The sequence below is a fragment of the Achroia grisella genome, unplaced genomic scaffold, assembly GCF_030625045.1.
Source record: "Achroia grisella isolate CSIRO2021 unplaced genomic scaffold, CSIRO_AGI_Agris_v1 utg402, whole genome shotgun sequence".
Taxonomy (NCBI): Eukaryota; Metazoa; Arthropoda; class Insecta; order Lepidoptera; family Pyralidae; genus Achroia; species Achroia grisella.
The window spans coordinates 2,200,148-2,222,724 of record NW_026712841.1 but is presented as its reverse complement, the minus strand read 5'-3'; the positions used below and the strand labels follow the sequence as shown (position 1 = coordinate 2,222,724).

Below are 22,577 nucleotides of genomic sequence, written 5' to 3'. Positions count from 1 at the left end.
GGATAACTTGCAAGGGAAAAAATTAAACTCCGATGGGGCAGTCCAAAGAGCCTTCAAAGATGATTGATTCCCATCCGAATAGTTTTTTTTAGTAATCAATGAACTAACTATATGATGGCAAAAATGTGCATAAATAGTAATCGTACATACTTTGATTAAATAAATATATTATATTTAAAAAAAATCGACTTTAGGTTACTTCATTACAAAACGTAAATTTCATATGTGAGGACCTAATATAATCATCGTATTCGTATCTATTACTGTACTTTTACGCTTCATTTAAACTGAATTGAAGAAAAATTGATACATAATAAAATACTGATTGCCTTAACTGAAACAAACTACTTATATTGATTTAGCTAGATTTCCCAACCGAGATGTCTGCATTACAGATGCAGATGCAGATGATAGCAGCATACGAAACAGTGTGATCAGATTCAAATCAAAGATAGAGCATAGATGATGTACAGCAAAGATTTTCCCGTCTCTACCTCTATGCCAAGCGCATTATGCAAGGACACGATGGACTTTGACGGCATCAAGTTTTTATAAACAAGTTTCCAATAATAACCAAGTCAGTCGCATAATTAAGTAAAATTTTAATTACAGCTGTAAAACAAAAAAAAATGTTAAGCATTCTAGTGACGTGTAGGCGTGTCCTTCGGAACTAAATATAGTCGCGGTCGCAATTAATTAGAGACCCAGGCCTTGGCCCCGCGCCCGCCCTTACCCTTAGTGAACTTTCCCTGTGAATGGAATTTATAGTCCACTTGATAACCGATAATGATATTTTTAATGGATCTCTTTAGTATAGTTATTTGCTATAATGATCACGATAAATATACCCAATTCGTATGAATAATGACAAAATTGATTTCACTGAGTATGCAATTACGGGTAAACAACACCTCAATTATTTAGATTTAGGATATAGAATATAGATTATATAAGTAGGTGTCTTAAATAGCGTATTGTTCTAGGAATAGAACACTTTTATAAATAAAAATAAATCTGTAGGCATCATTTATACGTATTAAAAGCAAAAGACTTTTTTTTGTTTCTTTAAACGCAGTAATCCCAGGGACAATGAGTGCGATATAGAAAATTATTTTAGTGTTTAATGGCCCTTTCGTTGACTAAAGTTATTCTGGTGTGGTTATACATAAACTTTATATTACTATAAAGTTTTATCAAAATCCAAATTTCTCTACAATATTACGCATGTAGTATACATGTAAACCTTCCTCTATCTATTTAAAAAACCGCATCAAAATCCGTTCTGTAGTTTTAAAGATTTAAGCATACTTAGGGACAAACAGCAACAGCGTCTCTATTTTATACTATGTAAAGATAACAAAAATATACAGTGCCTAAATAACTCGTGACGTCTAACGTGTTCATTAAAATGGACAAAGAGCTGAAGTTGTTATTTAAGTCTTGATAATTGCTTTGCATTCGAGACACATAACAATGTGTACCTATTGCTTACTACCCCTACATATATACCTAGGGAGTTCCATTCAAAGTGACTTCACGATTAAACTGTTATTACCAAAGTTAAACATGAACTTTCTGGGATTCCTCCACGTCCATTCATATACATTTTAATGTATACGAATGAACTTGTAATGGAATGGAAACGTAATAAATGAAGCAATACAAATTAAATACTTGCATGAATTATTAATATGAATTTGTACTAAGTCCTTACTCAATTACATACTAATTATACAAAGATGAAGAGTTTGTTTGTTATTATAACACGGAAACCTCTTAAGCTACCAGACATTTTTGAAATAAAAATTAATTTTTGTAATGTCATTTTACGAAATCGTAACTTCGTCTGCGTTAAATTTTCCCACCTTTTGCAATATTTTTTATTGCAGTTCCGCTCCTATTGATCACAGAGTAATGTTATATAGCTATATAACATTACTCTGTGATCAATAGGAGCGGAACTGCAATAAAAAATATTAAAGACTTCCTGGACAAATGGACTATCCAACACAAAAATATTTTTTAAATTCGAACCAATGGTTCCTGAGATTAGCGCGTTCAAACAAAAAAACAAACTCGTCAGCTTTATAATATTAGTATAGTTTGTTTGAAAAAGATTATAGATTATTAACATCATGACGTACGGACTTCAAGAGCCTGAAAGAAAATAGTCAGAAGAAATAGTATGCGAAAACAAAATAATGATGCGGGCTGGTAATATGATGCGCAATGCGATACGGTAGGTCGGGGACAACGGAGGCTGCCATTTCTTTTAAATTAATCCTGCGGGTGGACAGGGCATAGCTATTTTTTATCCTTTAATTATAATTTAATATATAGCTCTTTTTATTAGATAATGAATTTAACTAATTCATTATAAGCCTTTTGAGAAATTTATATCAAGAATAAAATTAAATTTATGAACAGCAATATAATATGGCTAATTTTGAGTATCGTTAATATCGAGTCTTGGTGAACAGTTGGATCACCGACTGTAAAAGTAGAAAGTTGTTCTGGCAGCACATACAAAGTTCTGACTCTTACTATGTTTTTTAACCACTGTTACCACTATCACCTATATGAAACTATATAAACTGTAGTTAGTTAGGGTTGATTGAGCGCCAACCTCAAACATTAGACAAAAGAGTCGCAGGTTAAGTGTAAATATGCATAGGGCGGGATTGCGGTCGCCTGGTTGGCTACCCCGCACACAGGACGCTGTCCAAATGTTGCTTGTTGACTCGTATACTGCGGTTTAAATGTCAAAATATTTCGTAATACAACTATTCAAATCAACTATCAAAATTATTTTTGGAACGGATATTCTTGAATATTAATAATTACATAACTAAATAAAATAAAAAGTAAATAATCACTTAGAATACAAATATATAAATCTGTATGTAATTTTATTATTGTTGGAACTTTACAAGTCAACAAAATATTAAATATTAATTTTCATTGGCAACAAGAAGATTCATTCATTATTTATTATGAAAAGAACGCTGCGGTTTATTACACATTTTATGATAGCCGCGTACCCATACAATATTAAATATTTATTTTCGAGCTACAGACAATTTATTTATATATTCGTAGCAGAGCGGCTCTACATCGCCTAAGTTGAACAATATACATAATATATAGCTCAGGGCCATCAAGAACACACCTTTTAAATGGTTGGAGAATATTTCAAATACATGACATCTTTCTGAAAAATTTCCCACCACATTGCGTATGTGAAGAATTTCACCTAATTAACACTCTCACTTTGGTGTAGATATAGCTACTGTCAGTACTGCGATGACTCTTCTTTCCCGTTCCTGTGAGAATTTCCCGTGAGAATTTGTAACACAGATAACGGTATGATAAAGTACTGTAATGAAAATTTTCACGTGTCTAGACTCTAGGCACTGATGAGCTATATGTTATCTGTCGGTCAGCAAATGGTACACTGCGACCCAAATCACCGGAACCACAAACAATATAGAAAGCTCAAGTTTCTAAACGACACGTCGTCCGTACGTTCCGATAGCCATTAAAATTCTTAAACATAATATCAGGATTTTTCTTATACGTATATGTATTATAATGTAGAAAAAATTATTACTTTATTTAAATACTAAACGTCCGTCCTCGCTTCGCACCGATGCTTTACAAAACGTTGAATTTCTCAGCTTGTTCTATACACGCATGTATTATACATATAAACCTTCCTCTTAAATCACTATATCTATTGCTAAAAAGGGCATTGAAATACGTTGCGTAATTTAAAACATATAAGCAAACAGACAGCTGCAGTGACTTTGTTTTATACTACGTAATATTATATTTATATATAATAATTATAAGATGGGTCTATAAGTCAGTTCTTGTTCTAATTTTAAATCATGAATATTTATATTTATATTATATAAAATATATAATAATTTTATAAATATATCTGTATTATGTAGATAAAGCATAGTTAATTATTAATTATGCTTTATCTACATAATAACTGTATTATCTCAAATGTTACAAATTTCGTAAAAATTAAATAAACGTTTCTAACAATAAAGTCGATTTCCCAAACATTATAATATTTCAGTAAATGCAGTTTATTATTAAGGTATATCATAATATATATATATACATAATATGCAATAAGCAATATATACATAATGGTATAGCTCCACCGAGACAACATAACCCAGCCGCCGATGCCACGAACCGAGGGTGTAAAATATACAAACCTTGATTATATCCTGAAATTAGTTATACAGTTTACGTTTGTGTTTGTCAAATTCTGTTACGTCTAATTGGGTCTGATATATACATCTATACTAATATGAGAAAAGCAAAAGAGTTAATAGTAGGTAAGTACATGTAATGTTATGTTATCTATGCTAGTACCTTTTTACTACAATATGGGGGATGAAATGAAATTTAAAGTCTAGTTTGTATCACGAAGACAGGCGTATGCTATGTTTTAGAAAAAGCCGTGAAAGTTGCAGGTAACTTGAAATTTGGAATTGATTTATATCAATTTTAAATTCATGTAGATATAAAATAACGACAATTACAGAATGTCAAATTATTTTATTCAAGAAAAAATCATCTAATAACTTTATATAATCAATAACGTAGGTTAGTTCTAATTTCAAAATAATGTTATTTCTAATTTTCTAAATTATCTCAAAACTTAACTTGGCCAGTAAATATACAGCTATATGTATTTATTTCAATTTTTATATTACAAAAGCACTATAATCCTGTCCGGCTTCTTGAAAACATAAAGACTACATGGCATAAATAATTAATAAACCCTTAACTGGCGAACGGGGTCCCATAATAACTGTTTTGAATTAATTTGTTCTAATTAATATTAAAGGTCCACTAAATAATGTCCAAGTTTTTAAACCTTTTACAGGCTTACTGGTTATTGTTCTAGAAAAAAAAAGAGAAGTAAAAAAAATATTATAAAATTAAATTAGTGGTCTCTTTCCATCTATTTTTTTTTTGCATTGATGCAATTACTACCATTTCTGTTTCTTTACTACATTTTTATTAATTTACTGTTGTAATATGAACAAAATCTCAATAATATGACACTATTCATATTTGCCTTTTCAATAGGTACATTGACTAAATCAGTTTAAGTATCAGTTTTATACCACAACCTACATCATAATATATAGGTAGGTAGTAGCTAAGTATATAATTATATTAAATCCCATAACTAAAAATTAAGTATCTATTACCTACTTTTACATATTTGTCCAATTCTAAATTAACATATGAAGGTCACATATAAGGCATATTCTTTGATGCTCATATATAGCCTGTCAATCAGGTAGGCTTCCAAATTTTACCATTCTAATTCAATTTATAATTCTATTTATAATGGCAAACAGTCGAGAGTTGTAAAACACGTAAATACAAAGCAGTTTGTTTTGAAAAAAAACGCGGAAGAAAAAACTTTCTATCACATATGGAAGGAATCAATCAGCAATACGTGCCCGATCGTGTCTATCAGAGATGGCACACATCGATCCCAGCGATTGCTTTGTGCCACAGGAAATTAGTTTCCAACTTGTGAACGAGTTCCCAAGTACAATAGACTTATACATCTAACAGATTCGGAAATACTGTGTCCTCAACTTAAATGTACGTGTCCTCGTATAAATTATCTGTGGTCCACTATAAATGCTACGGTGTAACCGTACCGTTCAAAATAAAAGTATTCTTCTATATTTATGTATATCCAAATCTATGTATTTCCTTCAGCTTCCTCCTCATAACATGTCCAGGCAGAAAACTTCATAATTAGGTACTACTGGCTTTGGAATAAAATAGGATTTCAAATTAGTATTGAGAATTTTGAATTGAGAAGGGGCTAAAATAAAGGGGAAAAAAATACTTTAAGGGGCTAAAATAAGCGACGAAAGAGTTATTTATCTTTCTGCTACCAGATTTGCTAACAAGCTGGCGGTTCATCTGATGAAAGCGGTAACTATCGCCTGTAAACAAAAAGTGCGCAACGAGAGAGGTGATTTATCAGACCGTCCAAACTACTGAACCGATTCTGAAAAATCTTTCATTAATAGAGTATGTAACTCTTTCTAACGAAATCAAAATATTAATTATACCTATATATACATACTACATATATATATATATATATATATACAGTAATAATTATATATTTATGCAGCAGACTCTTATTAATTGCATAACCTATTTTCATAGAAAGTTAAACGTTAAGTTTGTTAAAAAAAACAATAAAATATTATTATCATTATTATGTGATCAACACAAAATAAACCTTATCGATAGTATAAATATCCATCGATATATTATATATAATAATAACGTTCATCATAAAAATAATTTGTATACATCGAACAACATAAAATATGCAATGAAATTAAAATCTTATGCAGTCGGTTGAAATCCGGAATGGATATAAATTGAAGTTTATTTTGTTATCGTTATAAACAATTTATGTCAGTAGATAACATAATAACATCACTTTATGAAACTACAACGTAGGTACATGAAATGAAAACAAATGCTATAAACATGAGGCTGTCCGCGGATGACTGTTGCAATGCAGTGACAGCCTAAGTATGGATTGCACCTGGTACCACCTAGTACCACTCTAACCAAACATTCACTCCATCGTATTCAAACTTCCTTCTTTAAGAAAAATAATATTTTTCAGTTTTGTTACGCTGGTAACATTTACGGCCCAAAGCAATAAATAAAGAAAACTTTGTGTAATAAACAGTTAATAGTTACGACACAGATATTTACGAACCCCAAGAAAAATTACACCTACTTTTCTACTTTTAGACAACATTCAGAAAAATTCATCGAGTATTCATAACATGAAATATTTAGTCAATGTATCTTACCTTTAAAAAATATAGTACCGAAACACAAATATGCTATCAATTCTAAGTAAGCTATATCACTTCATGAATCTAAAGCGAACTAATTCGATAGAGAATTAAGGAACGAAGAATTAAGGAACTATAAAAACAGGAAACAAAGAGCCTAACGAACGTATAAGCTAAAATGACAATGGACTGATGCTCTCTCACGTAGAACTGGATAACCAGTGAAGTATATGTGGAAACGCCCTGCAGCTAGATGAAGTGAGTAGTACAAAGGATGATGTGTAACGACTACTAATAGTGTTCATAGCACAAGAAATGAAATTGTGGTCAAACATACGTTGAGAGATTATTTGCAACAATGGACAACAGTGGGTTCATGAATATAATGATTTGCAACTGTTTTGTTTGAGTTATTTTAAGGTAAAATAAGTATCTACTATAAATTCTTTGTGTTCAGTATTTCGTACATGACTTTATGCTCAGTTGTACTGGATAGTTCAATAAACGTTTTCAAGAAAGTGAAAAACAATGTTCTTTATATACATTTTTGCTACACGAGTGTCGTCATATTAAGAAAGATAATTAAAAATATTCCATATATATTTAACTTGTGATATTTTTGACAATGTATTATACAACCTGCTATTAAAAAGTATACTAAAAGGAAACTGGCGTATATCCAATATTTATGGGTCAATAAACTTTAGTACTTTCGTACTATGTATATGTATTTGTTGCTGTGTTGATAAAGACACTAGATAAATAGACAATACTTACTTACTGAGTAATAGACAATACTTCGACACAAACCAAAGTATTTACATTATACAAAAATAAGTGTATATCACAATGTAATTTTTGTAACTAAATACGTAAAACATTTTGTTTGGTATAGCAACTAGCCACACGATTTTGATTGCCCTAAAATAATAACACACTGGCGGAAAACTTTTGCCAACTTCGCTTACTGTTACCAATAATGATTGATCAGCTTTATAAGAAAATTTGGCCTCGTTCACAAATTTATTCAATATATTTTAGGATAGAATTAGTATAACAATATAAGTCGACTTGTACAAAGTATTCTTACCTGGTTTACAATAACAATAACACATACATAAACAAATTTACAATATTTACGTACAAACAACAGATTTGACAAACGTTTTTTTGCCATATTGAACACTGCCTATATTTAAAATATTGCACATCCAACTGCATTATCTGACAGTATTCAAATCCACATCTCTAAGCTTATTTCTTTTACCAAAATTCACTCAACTACACTTTAACATACAAAACTCGATTATTTGTGAAATACTAATAATTTCCAAAACCTAATATTTTAATATGAATATAAAACACGATATGTAATGCATATTGTAGAAAATATGGTAGAGTATGGCAAAACTTTTCAATTTTTTTTCTTTTCTCCTTCTGCTGCTGTAAGCAAGAAGACGGGACTCAAGCTAACAATTCAACAAAGTGAAAATTGCATGAACAAGTTCTGAACACTAGTTCACCTAGAACTAAAGTAACTAGTTCTACATCATATAAAAAGAGAGTATTATAATTTTATCACTGGTTGTGCACTAATGCAGTATTATTATTATTTTTTTATTTGATGTTTTTTGTACATTATAATTTAGAATCATAGTTTAATAAAGACTAGTACAAAATTATTGTGTTTTGGTAGTCTATGTCAGTTTCTTTGAACGAATATATATAAAAAAACATAGTATTGTAGACTAAACAATTTTCAGGTAAAGCTACAGCTAAAGTATTGGGTTATAAATCACGTGCAATACACCCTTACCTAATTGATAACTAAAAACAAGTGCCTAATATAGGCGACCCAAGGAGATATTTATTCGGAACGATTAATAGGCGCCATTAATCACGGTAGATACCTACCACGAGGTGCTAGCGGCATTTCCCCACGCATTTTTCTAGATTTAAACAGAAAAGAAGGTCAAAAGGTTAAATGCAAAGTGATAAAAATTTGCAGGAAAGCTAATGATCACAGACACGAAATATACTAATCGGTACCATTAAATAGTTAATTTGTCTTTAAATACAACGTTATAGGGATATCATTTTCGAGATTAGTTAAGTTTAATGTTTTCAGTTTTGTAAATTATACTTTTAATAAATTAGTAAGTTTATAGGTAACATTTACTATTGGCAACAAAGTTGTAATTTGCAAGTTTGAAATAATATGGAAAACTTTAATTTGCTAACAATAATATTTAAGTTTATTATTCCATTCATAACTTAGATACTAATATAGTAGTACAGTAAGTTTAGAATCCATGCGATGCATATTCAGAACGAATCCAAAGAAGACTACTGAGCAGTTACCCTCTTGCCACACTTTCAAGATGAGTTATTATAATATTCTGTCTTTTAAATATATAAAATATTAAAGTGCTCAAACCCAATAATGCATACCTTACATATAATCCATTTTTTATGTGTGAAAAATGTTTTACTACAATTATATTGAAGCTAAAGCTACAAAATAAAATACCACTTAAAAGCAGTAAATACATTACATTACATTAAAATAATAAAATATATTTGCCACACTAATAATAATCTTATAGTGACACGAAAAATAACAGTGAAACGTAATTAAATGCCACAAAACGTAAATGACATACATACGTTCTCTACAACATATTGGCATGCTTACTTAGGTGGCATATCGTTGTAGGACTACACCCTGGAAATTTCCTGCAATAAAAGAAAATTGTGAATAAATATATGTAACATTTACTTTTTTAGTATCTAGAAAATAAATACGATATTTAAATCATTGTCTAATTTTTACATATTAGAGATATTAGATATTTATATAACTAGAATGACAAGCAAACTGACGGCCCACTTTGTAATTTTAACTCTCCGGAAAGGTAAGGCATGAAGGATATATAAGGTGTACCACAAGACAAGGCCACCATCGTATATGTACATGCAAAGCGCCTCTGACATCACATCAATTTGTGACACCCGTTATATACTTCATGCATGCCATTCGGGAGGCCTAAGATGTTATGAATCGTGTAATATCACTGTAATATATGGCTCTCTAACCGAAACACGTAAAGAAACTGTTTTGCGACTAGGTGAAATGGGTGAATAGAATAGAATTGCTGCAATTATATAACGTATTTCTATAACCTAACATTAAGACAACAAAGAAGAAGTTCTCAGTTCGGAAGTATTTAAGAATAATCATACAATATGCTTCGTTACTTACTGATAATAAGAAAAAATCCTCTTGTTCTGAATTACTCTCTAAAACTTTCACCTGGTAACCCCGTCTAAATTTATCGATCTACATGCCACTACTCGCAATACAGAGCCACCAATTCTCCTCAAACCGATCTCATTATTCATTCAACGAGAGAAACCCGTCTGTATCTGATTTCTGTCGTCTAGTGTTTTACGATACGCGAAGATAACAAGGTACAATTGAGCTCCATTTACTCGCTCCATTACTACGTAAACGTCTGAATCTATTCGATTACAAAATATTGATTAATCTTCTATTATTTGCCTTGTCGCCTCCAAATTCTTATGTACTAAACACATTTTTATACAACTACTAGCCAAAGAGAGGATACGATGTATTACGACAAACAGAAAAGATTTTTATGGTATTTTGTCAATCAGCGCTGTTTACTGCATTTGTTAGACACTGTTGGTAGATACATATACTGTGAAATACATACTATTTGTTCACCTACATTTTAGTCATTATAAAACCATTTATAAACAAGACTAAGAAAAATATAATACGACATATACAAAAACGAATGTACCTAAAAAATAATCATAATCAGTAAAAAATTTATACACTAAAATATTTTACTATAATCTATAATATATTAATTTTAGAAATATATAATACAATAATACAATAGTAGGACATTTTAGCTGCTTAAAAACGTCAAGTTTTTACATTATATTTTTTTCCCTACCGTCCAGTTCGGTCTATAGATCCAGTTGAGAAGAACTGGCAAGAAACTCAATTACAGTACAGTCTAATATTACAAAGAAGCGGACAGTGTGGCCATGGTTTATAGTAATTATTTGCAGTTCTAGAAAACAAGAACCAAACTTTTTTAATAATGACTACGTACATGGTCTTTTCGACAAAATCTTGTGATGTGACCAATAATACTCACAAAAATATAATAATTTTTGAAACAAAAATTTGTTTAAACAGTTTGAAAGATGAGACATGGCACCAGTGAAATTACTAGAACCAGAAACATAACCCACCTTTCTTGCTACACGGATGGTTTTATGAGATATAAAATGAATATACCAATGTACTCCTTATATTAAATTTACATAAAGCTTAAAATAATTAGGTACTCTGTAATACACTTAATATTAAAATAATATGACGTAGCTACTCTAAACTACTTATTCCATTTCGCTCATCCACAAAGGCTGCCTTGGACCGAAATAACATTAGTAGTGCAGAAGAAATGCAAGGTCAAGCTTTCATATAGTGCTCCATCCTAGAATGATATAGTATAAAATGAGAGTTAGCGTTGTATTTATAACTATATAGTTATCTATATACTCATAACGCTATATTCTAATATATAAAATTCTCGTGTTTTCGTGTTTATACTCCTCCGAAAAAGGTTGACTGATTTTGATGAAATTTTATGCGTATATTCTGTAGGAATCTTGTCTGAGAATAGGCTTATAACTAATTTATACTCCTCAGTGTTGAGGGTGGCTCACCCCATTATTTTTTATTTTTTTATTATGTGGCATTAAAAATACATACAACTCTAAATTTTCTCCCTACTACACCTATTTTTTAATAGCGATTTTAATTTATATGGTAAAACAACATTAGAGGGGTCAGCTAGTTGTTTATAAATATTAAACTTATAAACACAATATTTCTCGTATTAATTTATCATTTCCTTTTATTTTATTACTTAAAACAGAGCATGTGTTATTTTTATTGATTATTAACTGCTACATTACTGATCAATTGCATTAAGACTCCAGCATCATACAAAACACAAATGAATAGTGTATCTGTATTACATAACAACAAACATACCTATTCACTAATATGGTTTCAGGATGTATGTATGTACACGAAGGATATCGATTTATATAACCTTAATATATAGGTACTAATCTGGCCAAAATTTAGTTATTCTGATCATTCCTCTAATTAATGTCCCTTTTATATACATATATATGTTATTGAAAGATATTTAATACACAGTTACAATAGTAGAAAATGTATTATGGGTACCAATCCACCGTTTGACACTTCCAATATTAAATAAATTAATATTTCAATACTTTAAAACTACATGATATTGTAATCGTATTATAGAAAGTCCTCAGACCAATACAAACATATTTATTGATGCAAATATATATACCTACATAAGAAAATGACATTACGAAACTGTTATGTCCTTTGTTCGAAGTTGCATAGAATCTGAAAAGGTCAGACGGAACAAAGACCATTCCGTACAGTATACGATTAAAACAGTTCCTTAATAAGCAAATATTGCATAAATTTGTACCTGCTAACAAATGTAATACCTATATTTGCTAGAAGTTGTAAATTATAACTTCTAATTAATAATAAAAACTATTATTTTATGTACTTATAGTTAGACAGTTCGTTTTTGTCATGTTCATCAAACACAAGTTGGTCTTCAGCCGCTCCTTCTGTCCTTATGCGGGTATGGAGTGCCCTTTGCACACGCTTTTGCTTTTTGTTCGGTGAAGCTGTAAAGGCCAGTAACCTTCGACTTCAAAATCGTTTGAATAATTAAAAAATATTAAATCTCACAATAGCTCAATATCGAGTAGAAACCTTGGATATACTCGTCATTTTGTAGCAAAGTATAAAAAATGGCCGAGGAATACATAAAATGTTAGCAGGAAATAAAGGAAGGAAACAGATCGTGTAGAATTTTGGGTCTACAGGTATGCCATTAAATTTTACAAGCTCATAAAGCTCTTTCATTAGACGCAATTTTTAATGATACAAAACAGATACAGCGTAATAAATAGATTTTTAACAGTTTAAATAGTTCAAAGCATATGTATATAAGATAAGATATCTATATATAAGTGTCTACTTATTTTAAGAATCACCGCTACACGCATCACCTCAATACGGCTGCAAACATACGGCAATTGTTTTTTATTTCGCTTTTGTAACTTTAGAGGTAATGTTTGTATGATAGAAAATACTGGAAACAGTATGGTTTTATTCATTTTTTAAACTAACAAGAATGCAATAAACATATATTATTAAAATTATCATTCAACTATTTAATGGTTTTTTTTTATTTTGTTACATAAATGTGTAATTATATATTTTTAATTAATATACGCGAACAAAGGCCGATCGACTCAATCATCAGTCGATGTATAAAATACTAACTAATAGCCACAACTACGTTTTTTTTATATGATACGTGCTTCTTTCTCGGCACTATCTATATTTATGTCAAATTTCTTAACGAACGAGATTTAGTAGAAAAAAAAAACAAACACACTTTCACATATATTATATTAGTATAGAGAACATACATCAGATAATGTTGATTATAATTTCACAAATGGTGTCACCAAGCTGACTGGTGAGCATACAAGAATGATAATTTAATTTCACGACGTGCACATCGTTTCCTCGTGTCTTTCAAAAGCCTCGTTTAGCAAGGGGTTACGCATTCATAAATTCTATTTAGGAACGCGCTCACATACAAGATTGTTTACATAGGCGTTAATTTAAGATACAATGTTCGTTCTTGTTACCATATCATCACCACGTTATAACATATTCAAAATCTCGAGGCATCCACCTCCGTTTCGACAGAGCAACGATCTTATCACGGGGGTTTAATATCTAAAGTTCAAGCTAAAGGCCTCTTATGCTTCATTACCTCTAGTTATACGTAAGAAAGGGTCCAAAGGGTCTACCTTACTTTAAATAATTATCTGCAGAATTACTTACACAACTTGGCAATGTATTAAGTAACATATATGAAATATCATTATTGATATTTGTCATTAATATATTGAATAGGTATAATTCCTACCTATAGAGGAACATTTCTATAAAGTTAAGGATTAAAAAATTTAAAGCATATTATTATATTTATAGTGGTAATATCCATATTAGGTGCATATATGTGTGGTAAAATTGAACTAATAATATAATTTTAGTCTCCCTGTAGCGTTCCATTTACATATACATATACATATATCCGATAATTTACAATTTTCTATAAAAGGTATAAAGTCTCGTATAAAATTATATACATACTACACTATAATACTACAGTTGTAGTTAACTTTTAAACATGTTATTTACACAAAATTATTGTAGTTGTAATTGTTCCAATTTCAATAATTAAATTATACTCGTCTATGTGAATTCTATTTTCAACTGACATTAAAAATAAAATGCTTCTTAATTTTTTATATATAACTAGCTGTTACCCATGACCACATCATGTTCGTGATATCTTCATATTAATCAAATTTCCTTCATATTACAGATCCGTTTAGGCGTTTAGCCATAAAAAGACATCAAATAAACAGATAGACACACTTCGATGAATAATATACCTTTTATAATAACTAGATACTTTGCGACTATTTCACAAGAAATGACTACTCAAATTTATAAGTTTAAGTGTTAGAAGCCTAATACATCAATAACTAATATCTGACTTATTTCTACCCGCGACTCTACTCTATCTATGACTATTAGTGGCCGCGAGAAAAAAAGTCCATATCCTTCTCCAATTCAACATAATGTTAAACTGTAAAGCTATAAAAGCGTAACGTATTTTTAATAATAGGATACAAGACTGCTTAATTGCTATACGGTTGCTCCGAAGTAACATTCTGGCATAAAGGCTAACGTTGTATGACCGAAAATAATTATTATTTTAGCTGTGCTCGTTATAAATACTAAAAGAAACGATAATTGCATCTCACGCATGTATTAAATTATATACGTTAGAATATAATTTAATACATGCGTGAGCTGTATTCAAATAAAGTAATTCTCTAGACTTCAATTAAATTATATTTAGATTATGTATGTAACACAGTTGGTTGTATTAAAGGTTTTTATTAATATTTTTTTATCACTGAGTAAAATATACAGCTACATATGTACTTTATCTCTAAACCCATAATTAATTTTCATTATTACTTAATAGTAAAATATCTGCTCATCCTAGTAAGTCACGAATTCAATATCTTTGTCAATTGTTAAACTTAAAAAAATTAATCTTGTCATCATAGATTACTTGTAGTTTTAAGTTTAAAGTTAGGTAAAAACGGAACTCTATTTTGTTTATTAACTAGAACTATTTTTGATTAAACAAATAAACTACTAACGTATTTTGTACTGCAAACAACAAAACTATAAATGTAAAATATATATTCTTAATATCAAAATCCCACCTAAATTGTTCACGCAATGTTCCTTCAATTCTTGTCCCTGACCGGCCTAGGTAGCGAACTCTGAAATAATGGCGGGCACAATAGAGCTCCGCAGGTCGGTGCTACAGGTCTATAACACCTTGTAATAGCCTAAACCCTTTAATAAAAAGTAAACATCAAAGTTATAATAATATAATCATAAACACGTCTCGGCTTCAGAGAAGTGTATGTATAATGAAGTTATAAATTGTCGAAAAGATTTTTGAAATCGGAGAGATTTATATTTTTCACGTTTATGCAAAAAAAAACAGATCACTTTCCTTCTACAATGTATACATTTATTATATGAGCAATTTATTACGCGTTTGTCTTTTTTTTAGATAAAAGATATCCTATGTCCAGCCTTCTAATAATATCTATGTATCTGTAACATTTCGTTAAGATCCGTTCAGCCATGTAGTCGTAATAAATTACATACTAACAGACCGACAGACTCGATATCACTTTTATAATGTTAGTATGGATTACTTTAGATATCCATATAGAAATGCAATAAACATAATTAGCAAAATAAACAAACGGTATATGTGGCAAGCAAATAAATTGGCAAAACGGTCTCTTATCGTGGCAAGAGTAGCTATGGAACCCTATCACGTGCGTGCTTAACTGGCTTTTGGTCGGGATTATTTATAGATATTATATTACACAATAGTACGATCGAGAACACTGGGTCAATTCAATAGTCTGCTAGAAATTTTGAAATATTTTCTGTATTACTTGCAAATTGCAAATTATTTTTATAGATTTTTGACCAATTTAAAAAGAGGAAGATGATGATTCTCTCTTTATATAGTATATTTCTTATGTTTCGATAAGTTTCGATATTACTCTGTCTCTGTGAGTCTTATCAATGGGTGTGTATATTCCTATTTCTATATGTAATTTAATTGGATTTTTAAATAAATATTCTTCTCGCAACTATCTAAATCTATAAGCCACTTCATATCTGAAAGGAATATAATATATATATAGCTTAGTATCACATATAGGTACATACGTTATATGTAATAATAATAATCTTATTTCTCCTCACAAACGTTAATGGCACCAAATACATGTAGTATTTTGGACATACATATTAACATACATAATAACTTGAACTTGTTATCAATATTTTTAATTAAACTAAGTACGTAAATAAATATTACGTATATAAGAATGTAATAAGAAACCAATAATTGTAATGGCTACAAATTGTTATTTATTAAGGAAATTGTTAAAATAGTGAATTGTTCAACTTTGCCTGACTTCAAGGAAGTACGTTGAACTTAATATTTAATTTTGTAAAATACAGCAACTTGAATAGCTAACCCCCAACGGCTCTAGTGCGCCTAAGGTTACACGTTGTTTGTCTTTTAGTAACGATGACATTATACTAACATAGTGTCAAGGTAATGTTTATATTGAACGTTTTAATGGTTGGATGAAGGTAACAATGTTATTTTTGAACATTTAGTCTCTTATTCTTTTATAACATTGGACAGAGGTTAGTATCTAATGAAGCTTTGTTCATTGTTTCAAGTTATTAATTACACTTCATATTTCAAGACCTTTTCTGAGACTTAGCAGATAGCAGATTGTGTTTAGTTCCTAATATAACAGGAAATAATTCCAGTAAGTAGAAATAAAAATTAATTTTATTTGTCTATTTCTATTATGAAATACATGAAAGAGAAATATTGTTATATTTTAGTACAAAATTTATTATACAAGTTGTTTCTTATTTTCGATCATCTTCCATATGAAGATTCTATGTTATTGTTTGTGACTTCATACATATATCATTCACATATGTAGTTGAAATATTATTGTTGTTAAATTGTTTACCCTATATTTAATTTAAACCACAAACCAAAGTCAAAAATAATATGTCTCAACGCTAGTAATTTTTAATTTCAGTTTTAACTATAATTGCAAAAGACATATAATTTTTCTATTATAATACAAGTCAGTTGAGTACACTTCAAAACTATTCTGAATAGCGGTTTTATGTTTAAAGCACCTGTACTATTATGTACTGTTGGTCATGAATAAATTGCTAAAATAATATTATTTCTTCAACTCACTGCGCTTTCTTAACGTTGAAAGCGCTATTCTTATACAAATGCTTGACGGATGATACGACGCTGAGTGAAATTCTGCCATCTCGACTTGAAAGACGATACAGTACAGAGTAGTTGTCGTATAGAAAAAATATAATATGAAAAATGTTATGCTGAAATATTTTACTGGCTGTGCCAATACTCACAACATCAAAAGCGTATTTTTTGAAAAAAACAACGATCGGTGTGATTATGCGGTTAAATTAGGTTAGGCCTTGCCGCCTTATTTCCGATGGTCGCAGGTTCTATTCTTCGCATAATACCAACATTTGTACTTATGAGTATGAGTTTGTATTGGTCTGGGTATTTTCTATGTCTATTATGCATGTATTTACGAAAAAATGTATCTATGTATATCAATTGTCTACCCGAAAATCAAATTCTGTTTAGCCTTGTTGTTGCTAAGCAGAGCTTGTGTTATGGGTACTAGACAACTGATAGAAATACATGGATACATTTTTTTTTGTAAATAAATAAATATTATGCATAGAAAACAACCAGACCGATACAAACAATCGTACTCAAGAATACAAATGTTTGTACCGTGCGAGGAATCGAACCCACGACCATCGGATAATAAAGCGGTGTGCTAAACCACTAGACCACCGAGGCTGTCAAGATATTGTTAACAATAGTTTAACTTTGTTATTTATGAAAGAAAATACTAAAAACTGTTTTTAAATGTAGTATTAGTGTGTTCTAATATTTTTTTAAATATTCAGATTTAAAACAAATTCCAGTGACGCTTTTAATATACCTAAGTATGTAATATTTTTATTTTCATGAAATAATAAACGCACTGCTGAAAATAAACGGATAACTGTTGTTGTATGTTGCCTATTGACATGAACAGTATATATATCTATTAATATTACAATATAAAAATCTGTTCATTATATAGTCATTTACCAAATTAAGACCCACACATTCACTAAGTCATATAGAGAAACAAATGGTTCTCTGATCTACAAATAATTGCTCCAGATTGGGGTGTGACATATTAACATGTGCTGTAAGCCACAATAGCGCGGGTTTGGGTCTAGAATACAATCAACACAAATGTTATTCTTGTCTAACTAGTTGTATGTACATGTGTACAAAATATGACCATTTTGCCTTTGATGTGACTTTATACATGTATCATATAATATGTAGTAGAAATACTGCATTTCGTGTACGTACTGACCATGCCATTTTATCTTTTACCCAGACCAATAAATAACAGTATATTATTGTTGTTGTAGGTAACAGATATAGGTCCCTATAGCTTTGTTTATATGATACGAACATATGCATTCACTAAAAATAGTCTAAATCCTTTTCTATAGAAATACTACGCTGACCAACACTAAATTACGTTACCAATATTACAACTGAATTTTTCTCTTACATAATATGACTACGAAGATTTTAAAATATATGGTGCTACTTACAGGTGCTGCTAAGATACTCAAGGCAACTGCTTATGTGCCAGCAAAAAAAAGTAATTAGAAAACATCTTTGTGACAGAAATAAGCAAAACATAGATGACTTTATCAAAGTAGATTTTGATACTACATACGAGTTTATCATGAAAATCTACTTTATATATAAATGTAACCAACAGTCAGAACACTCTTCCACATTTATTACATTATTATGGTTTAATAAGTATTAATAGCAAGTAAATTAAAGTAAGCAAGTTCCATTATTTATTATTATTACCATAGAAAATTGTGCTTATAAAATATACTAAGCCATTAACGGGCACATTTTTCATTTGCACAATAAAATCTCAAATGACCAGCCATAATAACAAGCACCGATGAAATAACAAAATTGGCAAAAATTCTACGACAATTTCACCGGGTTTTAATTTATTGTTCTAACCCGTTTCTAAACGAGACGAAAATTGGTTTACCTGTCTTAAAACTTTATGTCAATGTGATAGACAGAGAAATTAATCGGTTATTGCATTTGTAACAAAGGTTATTTAAAAAACCTTATTAAAACAAAGTAAATCTAAGACATAAATATGTGATAAGATAGAATAAAACTACAGCTTTGTTCCTTATTCAATGAACAAAAATTAATTGCCTTCATTATAATATTGTTGTAATAAGCGATTTCGCCTGCTTTTTGACAGCTTACGCCGTCGTCATGGTACATTAAAACCGTCAAACATTTTAACCTTCCAGTTGTGAAAGGGTAATTAAAAAACAGGCAGACACACTTTCGCATTTATAATATTATATATAGTATAGAAATATGTAATGTTCCTAATAAATTCAGATAAATAGATAGGGTACGCTGTTTTTAGGTAAGATTTCTATAAAGAAAATTAAATCATCTCTATATACATACATATGTCATGAATATTTGACATATATTATATTATCGGGAAAATAATCATTCTTTATTGAGAATTTGTATATGATGTATATCTTTAAGGCTCTGAAGTCTTATATAGAAAAATAAAAATTTGTTCAATTCGATTACCAAACTTGGCATCCTTTGCTCTCTATCTGTCTACCATAGGTTTCTATTATATTAATTCTGTACATGGCGATATTTATAGAGATTCTTTGATTTTGAATAATTTTGAAAACCTGAAAAATATAGATATAGGATACACCAGTTTAATACATATAGTTAGTTACTATCTATAATTTATTATGATCAGTTCAGTCATAAAAACAAACAGACACACTTGCATTTATAATAATTATACATATATATTCATATATGTTATTAGTCATACAATTATATATATATAGTTATACATAAGTAAAATTAAATAGAATCAAACAAAAGATACAAAGGTACCAACCCTGGAATAGTTTTGTTGAAAAAACGTATGTATATTGTGTAGGGTATAGGTTCGTTTCTTTTCAAGGTATTCTAAGAGAGGGCACGCTGGACCTTCGAGGCTCGGGATAATTTATAGCCACAGATAAAAGAAACCGATATTTATTGTATGTTATTTTTTTATTCTTATAATTTCATAACTTAAAGTAACGTAAATAAAAAGATTCGAAGTTTTACCAGAAGATTAAAAAGTAATATTAATACCTACACTACCACACATCCCTTGATACGAGCGTCAGCTGTGATTTCTGCTCGTTAAAAATGGGATTCAGGTTACACCTACCCAGATATAGGTGCTGAAGTTTTAAATGAGTGGCTACGGCATCGTCCTATCGTATAGTACCTAGGCAGCATACATCATAAATACTTCACTAAATGAGTATAAAACATTAATCTCTTAATTTTATCATGAGACAAATGTTTTATATACTCATTGATCAGCGTTTTCGGTTAAAAATAGATCTGGACTATTTGTGTGGCCTCGCTATCTCCGACCCTCAAGGGAAACAGGGAGGGATGCTAGAGGGAGAACAAGCCCCACACACCCTCATAGACATGATTTATTTCCCTAAGATCGCACAGAACAAGATTTAATAAGGTTGGAAGAATGTAAGCAGTTTCACGTACCTATTCACACAATTCAAATGTAATAAAGACATTTTTCAGTTTTATTTCTAAAGAAATGATTCAAAACCTATTTTCTACAATTTGTTGCCAAAATTAAATAATTTAATTTATTGCAACAGAAATAATCCTATATATGACTAATTAGGACAGCAGCGAAGTAAAGTAAGAACGAAACGGGGTAAATAGAAAGGGATAGGGAAACAGCTGCGGCTATATACCTATATGTATTACTGCTTTGTACTAACTGACGCCCACACTTCACGTAATACCCAGCGGAATATATATAGAGGTCATCACTCTTTTAAGCCTTACAGATCCGGCAGTGCTATACAGGTAGACCGGATATTCTACCCGTTACCGGATATATAAAGAAAGGCGGGCTAGGCACAGATGTAGTATTATTGCGGCAATTTTTCGCTGTCCGTTCAATCTCTTCAATGCAACTAGACAGAGGTAAACAAATCGACCGTTGCACGAGTGAGTGAGTGAGCTAGTAATATTTATACGAGTACCTAACTCGTAAAATATTGCTCAATGCAATATTTTACGAATATTTTGTAATATTTCACACTAAGAGAGGGAATGGTTAATTAATGATTTTAGCGTCGTTTAACTGTCTCCCTACGTAACGGGCATTTCGACAATGGAAAGAGGAAAGAGGAATTGAAATGTGAATACATTTTGATACACAACATTTTCTTGGACTATATACCTTATTACTGCTGCTCTATGTTAAGACGTTAAGACGTAGTCTTAACATAGACATTAAAAACATTGTCTATGCGTATAATAGGAAGTAGAGTCATGGCTACATCTCTAATTTAAAATATATATTAAAATACTGCTGAACAAATGTGTTATATATAAAATTATTATATTCATACACATATAACATTATGACTAGATGCGATTATAAAATTAAAAAGGGCCTTTTAAGATTTAGATGTAATACTGAGGTAAAATTTGTAAAAAATCGTCCGCGTGTGTCAGTGTCACTTTAGTCTCATCAAACGCCAAGCACCGGGCTTTCTATGCTGTCTTTCTGTAACATGGTTGGATAAGGCAATTACAAGATGAGAAGAATGACGTCTTAATTCTCAGGTAACGTATGAGCGCTATTGTAGTGCTATTCCTGTTCATGTACTTGTATATAAGTATTGTACAAAGCTTACCATCCGATGGACCGTCAGCTTGTTTGCAATTTCAATGACATGAAAAAACAAAAAGTCATTTAATATTGACATGAAAATAGAGAGAGAGAGAGAGAGAGAGAAATTGCTAACAGTTAGTGATAGTGTTCTAAAAATAGCGTTATCCAATTACTGAGTCTCTGTCGCGAGCGGCCAGTAGTTTACGAACTGGCCTGTAGGTATTCGTTAAATATGCAATCAGTAGCTGCTACCTGCCCAATCCCCGTGCCTCGTGCTCATCGCTTTTGTGAATAGTTTTCCGTTTTGTAACTACCTATTATCGCAATAGACGCCGGGGACCTACATATAGATGTTATCTGAGGAATTTAATCTTATAATGATCATGCAATATAGAACTACCTACACAAGATACCAAAATCGGGAGCAGTGTCGGAGTA

The 22,577-nt window shown here is 30.5% G+C and overlaps 1 protein-coding gene and 1 long non-coding RNA gene across 5 annotated transcripts in view; one reads left to right on the top strand and one right to left on the bottom strand.

The window, feature by feature from the left end:
- Positions 1-22,577, top strand: part of LOC131844312 (uncharacterized) — a 138,728-nt gene that overhangs the window by 53,293 nt on the left and 62,858 nt on the right. The window lies entirely within an intron of this gene.
- LOC131844319 (uncharacterized) overlaps positions 1-22,577 on the bottom strand; it is a 79,840-nt gene that overhangs the window by 21,828 nt on the left and 35,435 nt on the right. The window contains exon 3 of one of the 2 annotated variants that reach the window (XR_009357579.1): positions 9,580-9,620. The exons of the other annotated variant lie outside the window; for it this stretch is intronic. This is a non-coding gene — a long non-coding RNA (uncharacterized LOC131844319). The remainder of the gene's footprint in view (positions 1-9,579; positions 9,621-22,577) is intronic. 2 annotated transcript variants of the gene reach the window in all.